Here is an 8,050-nt window from a genome sequence, read left to right as displayed (position 1 = left end):
GCCTGGGGAATGAAGGGAAGGCCCAGACCGCAGGCTGACTGAGCCAGGGCCGTCACTCTGGGAGACGCTGCCCCTTCCTCTGCCCCGCCGTCCCCGCCTGGGCTCCAGCAGACACAGCCTGCATTCATTTCACACATCAGCAGCTTCTCCAAAAGTGCCCGTCTCCACTCACCCCCAGGGAGCCCTGATTGCGCCTGTAAGACCCACCCCGCGCCTCTTCCTCCGGGAAGCCCTCCTTGAACACCCCGCCCCGCCCCACGGCCCACAGGCCCGCCCCCTCTTTTGCAGTGACTGCGCCCTACACAGACATCTGTCACACAGCACCTTTCACCCTGCCCTGCCTGGTGACCGCTGTCCTCCCAGCTTAATGGTCACTGCTTCCTCACCCGCCAGCCTGACGTCTGGAACCGCAGTGCACGCTAGGTGAGTGGGCAGACAGCGGACACGCCCGGGGGCGTAGAGGCAGGCAGAGGGCACACGGCGTCGTCCCCTCCCAAGGTGACGGGGAGTGGCCACGGCCAGGCACCCTCTAGCTCACAGGGTTTTATTCAGCACGAGAGCTGGGTGTACGTTTCCTTGTGAAACCACTGGAAAGAATTTATGATTTAAGACGCTTCCTTGGTTTTGTCCGTTTCTGCTCTGAGTCCACATCTCTCAGTGAGCGCGAAAACTGGTACCAACTCCCATCTCCGAGGTGTTTGTAGAATGATTTGAGCAGCGACTCCATGAAGATTGTTATAAACAGCTGTGATTCTGTCAGTTCTCCCTGAGGCTAAAATGGAAAGATGAGAAATCTGATTAAGTGACATTTTTATACAAATTGAGGGTTAAAAGGAGAGATCTGGGAATTCCGGTGGGCCTGTGTCCCTTCCCCCCACCCGCCTGTGTTCATGGGCAAGCAAGCAGGACCCCAAGGCTATAAAAGCGGCTAGACACCCCCAGCCCAGTCCCGCCGGACCACAGCCGAGGCCTGAGGCCCTGCCTCCACGCGGGAAACGGCTTTCTCAAAGGGGGCGTGGCTACAGCCCAAGGGTTGTCACAGGGGATCAGCATTCTCCAAAATGCCCTGCAAAGTAGTGAGCTCCCTGTCATCGTGGGGATGGGGGCCTCCAGACTCCTCCTGCCCCACAGCCTCAGCCGTCCCCCACCCCAGGGAAAGGCTGGAGCCGGAGCCGGCGGGGCGAGGACCACAGAGCCGCGGGGCCCCGGGGGCCGGGCTGGGCGGGAACTGACACTGATGTGCTCGGGCAGCCGAGAGCAGCTGCAGACAACTTTCTCAGCCTTTCCGAGTAATGAGTCCACTCTGACCACTCTGCCTCCCCGCGCAGCCAGGGAGCCAGGCCGCAGGGAGAGGCCAGCAGGCAGCCGTGGTCAGCCTGTCCGGCTGCACACATGTGACCTCAGTCCTCCCTAAACCTTTCTCACACCTAGAGAGCAGACCTCTGACCTGGGCCCGGAGAACCCGATCAGGGCCTCTGGGGTCTGTTTATCTTACGTATTAATTCTGGCAACGTGGGCTCAGCCCGGAGACGGCCTGACCCCTGATTCCGGGGGGACGGCAGCCTCTGCATTCTCAGCGTCACTCACCGGGAGCCTCGCCGGCCAAGCTGAACAGCTCGTAACCAGCGGTACCGTCCCTTCCTTCTGCTGCACATCATGCGTCCGTGGGACGCCTGCTCTGGGCCGAGCTATGCTGGCAGCTTGTGTGAGAGATTCTGTACTTAGAGGCTGTGGACTGAAGGCTCCAAGGCCCGTCTGCTCCGTCTCTCACATTCTATTTTTAAACCGAGCTGGATCAGCGCTGAGTGTTTGAACCCAAGTCAGGTCTGAGCCACCACCCCTCCCTCCCGAGCTGCCCGCCCCAGATAGACTACTCTGAACCCTGAGAGTCAGATGCAGTCAGACCAGAGAGGATGGAAGTGCAAAAGAAGTCTACCTTGGGAGCCTCTCCCCTGAGTCGTGGGGCTGGGACCTCGTGCCCTGGACGGAAGGACTGGGGAGGGCAGAGCAGCACTCAGTCCTCACACCTGCGTGGTGCTGGGAGCAGGTCACACGCCACCTGTAAATGAGACTGCCAGGTAGGGTGGTTGTTCGGGTTAGAACAGCGGATGTGATCTGAACAACATGTGGGTCATGGAGCCCCTCCCATCCACAGACCACGGACAAACGGCTATATCCCCAACACCGGGCACATAGTAGGTGGTCAATAAACACTTGCCAGACGCAGTAATTAATCACCCACTTTGTCTTTTGCCAGTTTCTCTCAGGCCCTGATATGACGACACCTTGTCTGGATAACTGGCATTTAAATCTTGTGGATGCTGTAAACTCTGCCACGATCCTGTCCCCATCTTTGGTTTGAAGTCCAGGCTCCAACTTCCCACGCACGTTGCGCGCATCCGGGGCGCTTCTGGCTGGCGTCTCGTGTGCTGTCCTTACCTCTGACTTCACCTTATTCTTCTGTTCACATCTTCCCTTTGCCAGATCCCTTCGTTTATCAATTCTATCTTGCTTTAAGATAGTGTTTCTAGAAACTATCTCAGCTGTTTTGGGCCATGAGGTAAGATACTTTTTAAAACATCCCACAAATAAGTTCTCACTGGGCAACTAGGTCTCAGTTATAAACCTGCATACAGGAGAAGCAACGGCATCAACGTGCAGCACAAGTTTAGCCTCAGCTCCACGCGTGAGAATGTTCTTCAGGGTCCAGCACATTAATAGCAACCAGCAGTTGCCAGTTTTTGAGGACCTACTACGTGCCAGACCCTTAGTGATTTCATTTGAGTGGATATGATGCCAATTTGGTGGCTGAAGAAGCTGAGATTCAGAGAACTCAGGCCCCTTCTCCAGGTTACCTCGAAGGGCGCCGGAGGGGTTGGGCTTCGAACCTCGTCTTGCCCACGCCTGAATTCTTCTCCTGTGCCGTCAACACCTCCGAGAAGTTCCGAAGCCAGCGTGAGCCTCCAGCCTTGCAGGACACAGGCTGGCCCACGTCCAGCTCCCAGCCGCCCTCCCGCCCGGCTCCGACGTCACGTGCGGGACAACGGAGCCCGCAGAAGGGGGGGCCTCCCCGTCCCCCTGCGGGCCTCCGGCTCCGGGTCCCTGGCTCCGGGTCCCCGACTCAGAAGCAGTCTGTCTTTTCCCACGTGAACTCTGAGCTAAATTAACCAGTCATTCCTCCTGATGTGAACTAGAGCCAGCGTTTACCACAGAAAAGGTGAAAACCACGGGAAGCAGAGAGGCACCAAGCGAGCGCCAGGGCTCCGGGCGATCCGGAGAGAGCAGCCGGGCTGGGTCGCCCTGGGGCTCTGGCATCGGTCTGCGCTGTCGTGAGGAAGGGGCACTCCCCATGGTGCTAAGTTCCTTTCTACGTGTTCCTTCCGGAGCCAGGGGACCGCGCCTGACGGGCGGGCGCGGCGGCCGGTGCGGAGCTGAGGCTGGCTCAGACCCGGGAAGGAGCCCGGCCGCTGCGCCTTGCCCTTGTCCTCTCTCATTGGACGTGGTGCCCTGGGGTTCCTGAATCACGTCTGCTCTTTGTGAACAGCGCCTCCCCACGCCCCACCGCCCTAGCGGCGTCCTCACAGTTCCTGTAACACCTGCGTAACGGTGGCTGTTTGCCAGGAGTCCACGCCCAGGCGAGGCCAGCAGGTGCGCCGGCTCCCGCGGCCCCGGCTCCCGCGTGCGGGCCTGCGTGCGCCTGTGCTCAGCCAGGGCTCGAGGCCTGCGATGCAGCCGCCTGGGACAGAGCCGCCTCCGCCAGGTGCGGGTCCCCTGGTGCACATCACCTGCTGAATGCAGAGGGCTCGCCTGGTGCCTGTGCCCCCGCCCGCCCGCCGGCTGTGCCCGAGCCCGCCCTTCCTCCAACCGGCAAAACTTGTTCTCTAACCAAACAGCCGCCCGCCAGTGACAGCCCAGGTCCACGTACAAATCAATTTGTCTCCACTGAGGGGAGAGAATTGCAAAGCAAACCAATTATGTGCATCCCACTGGGCTCGGGGCACGCGGGCCGGGGCGTCGGAGGGGTTGCTTTCCCCACTTCTCTCACGCAACCAGCGCCCGCAGGAGAGACGGGGGGCTCTCCACCCCTGGGGAGCAAGTGCCCGATTCCTTTTCCCTCCAACGGTCCCGTCAGCAGAAGTGAATAGAGGACCGGCCCTCACTTGGGAAGGGTCTGTACAGTTTCCTGGGGTAGCGGTAGCCATAACAGAGCATTGCCAACTGGACACCTTAAAAACCACTCACAGCGACGGCCCCAGGAGGCTGCCAGTGCCCTGGCAGAGCGGGGCGGAGAAGGTCTCCCCAGCAGGGTAAGGGGGGTCCTGACCCAGTGGTCCCAGCCCCGGAAGCAGTGCTCCCTCCGGGAATCGGGACAGGAGCAGGCTGGCTGTTCGCACGTCGGCGTCTCGGAGGAGGCACGAGGTGGCTGGGAAGAAGCTGACCTGGAGGCTCAGGGAGGCCAGCTCCGGGAGAGAAGGGGGTTCAGCAGCAGCGACACTTAAGATCAGGCAGGACCAGACCCACCCCCTCCACTCGGCTGAGAAGAGTTCGGGGACTGGGTGAGAAGCTGCAGCACAGCCCAGACGCCAGACCCAGAGCCGACAGGGCTGGAGAGGCCGCTCAGACATGCCCCGAGCAACCCCGCACTCCGCAGTCAGCCAGGGAGGCACAACCTGTGTTTGTAGCAAGCAGCCTTGAGGGATGGGGCGACCTCTGTCCCCCAGGGGTGTTCCTGATGCTCTGGGTATAGTGTCATCCCAAGAACCTGGGGGAAAGGACTGACCACCACGTAATGCTCAGCGCTTGGTAGCACCTCGTCTCCCACCCGGGAGCCCTGTGGCCTCTGCCAGCGCTCGCACAACGCTCGCAGCTTGTAACAAGGCAAGACACTGAGCTGAGAGCGAGGAAGTGCAATGGGAAGCAGGAAGATTAAGGAAGTCTCTTTCTGCTGAAGCCACGCTTCCTGGTCCGCGGCTGGAATGGGGCAGAGAAGGCGGGGTGGGCGGAACTGGCACCACATGCACAAATGACTTAAGACAACGGGGGCAGCTTTTATTTTTTCCTCTTCTTCCTCCTCCTTGTCCTCGTCTTGCTCACGTTACTTAAAGAGGTGTTGGCTGCATCAATCAGGAAGGAGACAGCAGTTCTGACTGGTGATGGTGAAGGCCGAACGGAGGAGGTAGAATTTGCACTGGGGTCAGGGTTTCAAAGGACGCCCCCCTTTTCTATTGAATATTCTTCAAGAGTCCTGAGTGGGTAGCAAAAGTGGCCAGCCTCAGACATCTCCTGAGTTCCTGGCACCTCATCTACCATCATCTTCCTCCTCGAATCCTGTGCCCAGGAAACAGCACGGCGTGGAAAGCGCCAGCCCAGGGGCTTGAGCACCAGCCTCCCCATGCCCATCCTCCGCCCCCAAGGCCCATCCTTCAGTTCATCACAGCCAACCAGGGGCCGAGTGGGAACACAGTTCTCAGCGATGTGCTCCGCTCACTGGATGCAGGGTGGGTGCGGAGAGAGGGTGGCCCGGGCTGGTGCTGGTCCCTGAGCCCTGAAGGCCACCAGTGCCCTGGGTCTGCAGGAAGTCATCTGGGCACCGCTGCCATCTTGGTTTAAGACATCATGGTTTTGTTTCAGCTGACAGAGATGCAGACTGGCTTGAACAGACTCTAATTCTCTTTATTGAATTGGGTGATATTGGATTTATGAAGCTCAACTTTCTGGTGACAAAAAAATTATCTGCATGGCCGCACAAAGACGAATGAAGCTCAGAGCCACCTCAGAAGGCCGTGTCGGCCGCTAATCCAGCCCCTGGGCTGCTATCGGGCCGGGGGATGGCGTCATCTGCAGGGCTGGGACACAAAGTGCCCTTTTGGATTTTTCTTAAGCTCACATTAGAAAATTGTGTATAAATTGAATCTCAGCTGAAAGGTAAAGATACTTCACAGCCAAAGGGCAAGGCCACCACACTGGCATCGGCTGCGTTTATGTCCAATCAGACACAGACTCAGAGGGAAAACAGGGTCTCCAGACTAATCAATTACATTTGAGTGATTGATCGTATATTATTATCGACGAAAGCCCGTAATACGTGAGTTAGAGGAAAGTAGGTTCTCAAAAGATTAGATTTGGATACGAAAATGGAAGGAAAAAAATGACCCTCGTAAAATCATCAGAGAGTGGTTTATGGTTTAATGCACAGAGCAGCCTGGCGACTGGTCCCAAATTGCTTCTCTCCTCTCCCTGTGGACCGTCCACCTGGGATGGAGGGAACTGGACATGGAGCCGAGAGGAGAGTGGTGAGTCCACGGCGCGTTGTCACACGGAGGCGAGGTGCCCTCAGAGGGCAGCAGCAGTGGGCAGGGTCAGGAAGAGAGGGGTCCCGTGCAAGGAAGTGCCTTCTCACAATGGCGGATCTAGACAGTGACGGCTTCCCTGCAGGGGTAACCTTCCCGCCCCGAGGCCTTTAAGCACAGGTTGTGAGACTGGCTGTCAGAGCTGCTGGAGAGGAGGTGCTGCTTGAGCGCAAGCGTCTCCAGAAGACCTTGAAGTCCTTCAAAGTCAAGAGGTCAGGGCTCTGGAGAACTCCACAAGCCAGGGCTGCTGGCAGGCTGGAAGGGACCACGGACGGCGGCGAAGCCCCCGCTTGGCCCCGAGTCTTGTTCAGATTCCCACCGTTCCCGGGGGTGACTCCCCGCCCCTCCCCCTCCCACCCCCTCACTGTCACCTACAGCATCTCCTCCTGCTTCACAAGGAGAGTGGAAGCCTTGCACCTCCCATGCCTGAGGCCACCCACAGCCCCAACCGGGGCCAAGACCCCCGCCGCCCCCTACTCCTACCCCTGGGCTCTCTCCTGCCCCGATCCTCCCAGTCCCTAAAGCAACAACCAACAGACAAGGAGGGCTCGGGGACGCCTGCTCTGGAATTATGCCACGTCTCCATCCTCGGGGGGTTCCAGCTCCCACCTTCCTCACAGGCAGGCCAGGGAAGCGTGGCCAGCACCCCCAGCACCCTCAGCCCCCCGCCCTGCCCCGCCCCTTGCCAGGCTCGCCCAGCTTTCCTCCTCCTTCTCAGCCATTCATTCCTTGTTCGATCAGCGTCAGCGCCAGTCTGTCACAGGAGCTGGGACACGCAACAAGCCAGACCCACACGCCCCCTGCCCCATGGAGCTCGCGGTCCACAGGGACAGCAGACCATGGAGGGAGGCGTGCGTGACGAGAACCCCAGGACCGAGGACGGGCGTGCCGCAGGCCCACTCCGCCAGGCCGCACATCCCCTCAGTCCTCGGCGGCCCATCAGTGAGCACTGACACCTGGATGTCACTCAGCGTCACTCCTGTCATCTCTGGGTGCTCCTTCCAATAAGCCTCCTCTCTGCCTTTTTTAAAAAAATAGAGTCAAAATTCATATAGCATAAAATTCACCATTTTAACCTTTTTAAAGTATATAACGAGTTTCAGTGTATCTCCAGAGCTGTGCAGCCAACACCACCCTCTAATTCCAAACTAGTCCGCATCAGCCCCTAAAACCCCACACCCACCAGCAGCCACCCCCAACTCCCTCGTCCCCAGCCCCGGGCGCCCGGGTCCCATCCATCCTGCGGTGCCCAACCTGCTCAAGCTACCCGGTCTTCTTTGGCGAAGTCCCGTCATTGATGTTTATATTTTTATATATTTAATTTGCATTTTTTCCAGGAAGCCATCTCTTTTTCTCTTGCTCTTCAGGTTTACTGCCATCGAGTTACGTAAGACTTTAAGAAATCTGTTTAACTGTCTCTCTCGGTTTTCCGGCCGTGTCTTCTCGGTCCCGGCCACGCCTCCTCCGGGCTATGTCTTCACGGCTTTATGAGAGACTCATCTGTCCTGCGGCTCTTGGGGAAGAGCCGGCCCTGGGGCTTGTTAGCATTTTCCATTCTTTCCGTTGTTTTGCTCTCTTGGTCTCTCTCCTCTGCTATTTTCCTCTTCTTATCCTTTGGGGTTTTTTGGTAATACTGTCTTTTTCTTCATACTGAGTGATTTATCGCTGTCCTCGGTGGTGAATTAATCCGTGTTTTTATC

Source organism: Vicugna pacos, chromosome 2, assembly GCF_048564905.1.
Source record: "Vicugna pacos chromosome 2, VicPac4, whole genome shotgun sequence".
NCBI lineage: Eukaryota > Metazoa > Chordata > Mammalia > Artiodactyla > Camelidae > Vicugna > Vicugna pacos.
This window is presented reverse-complemented; position numbering follows the sequence as displayed.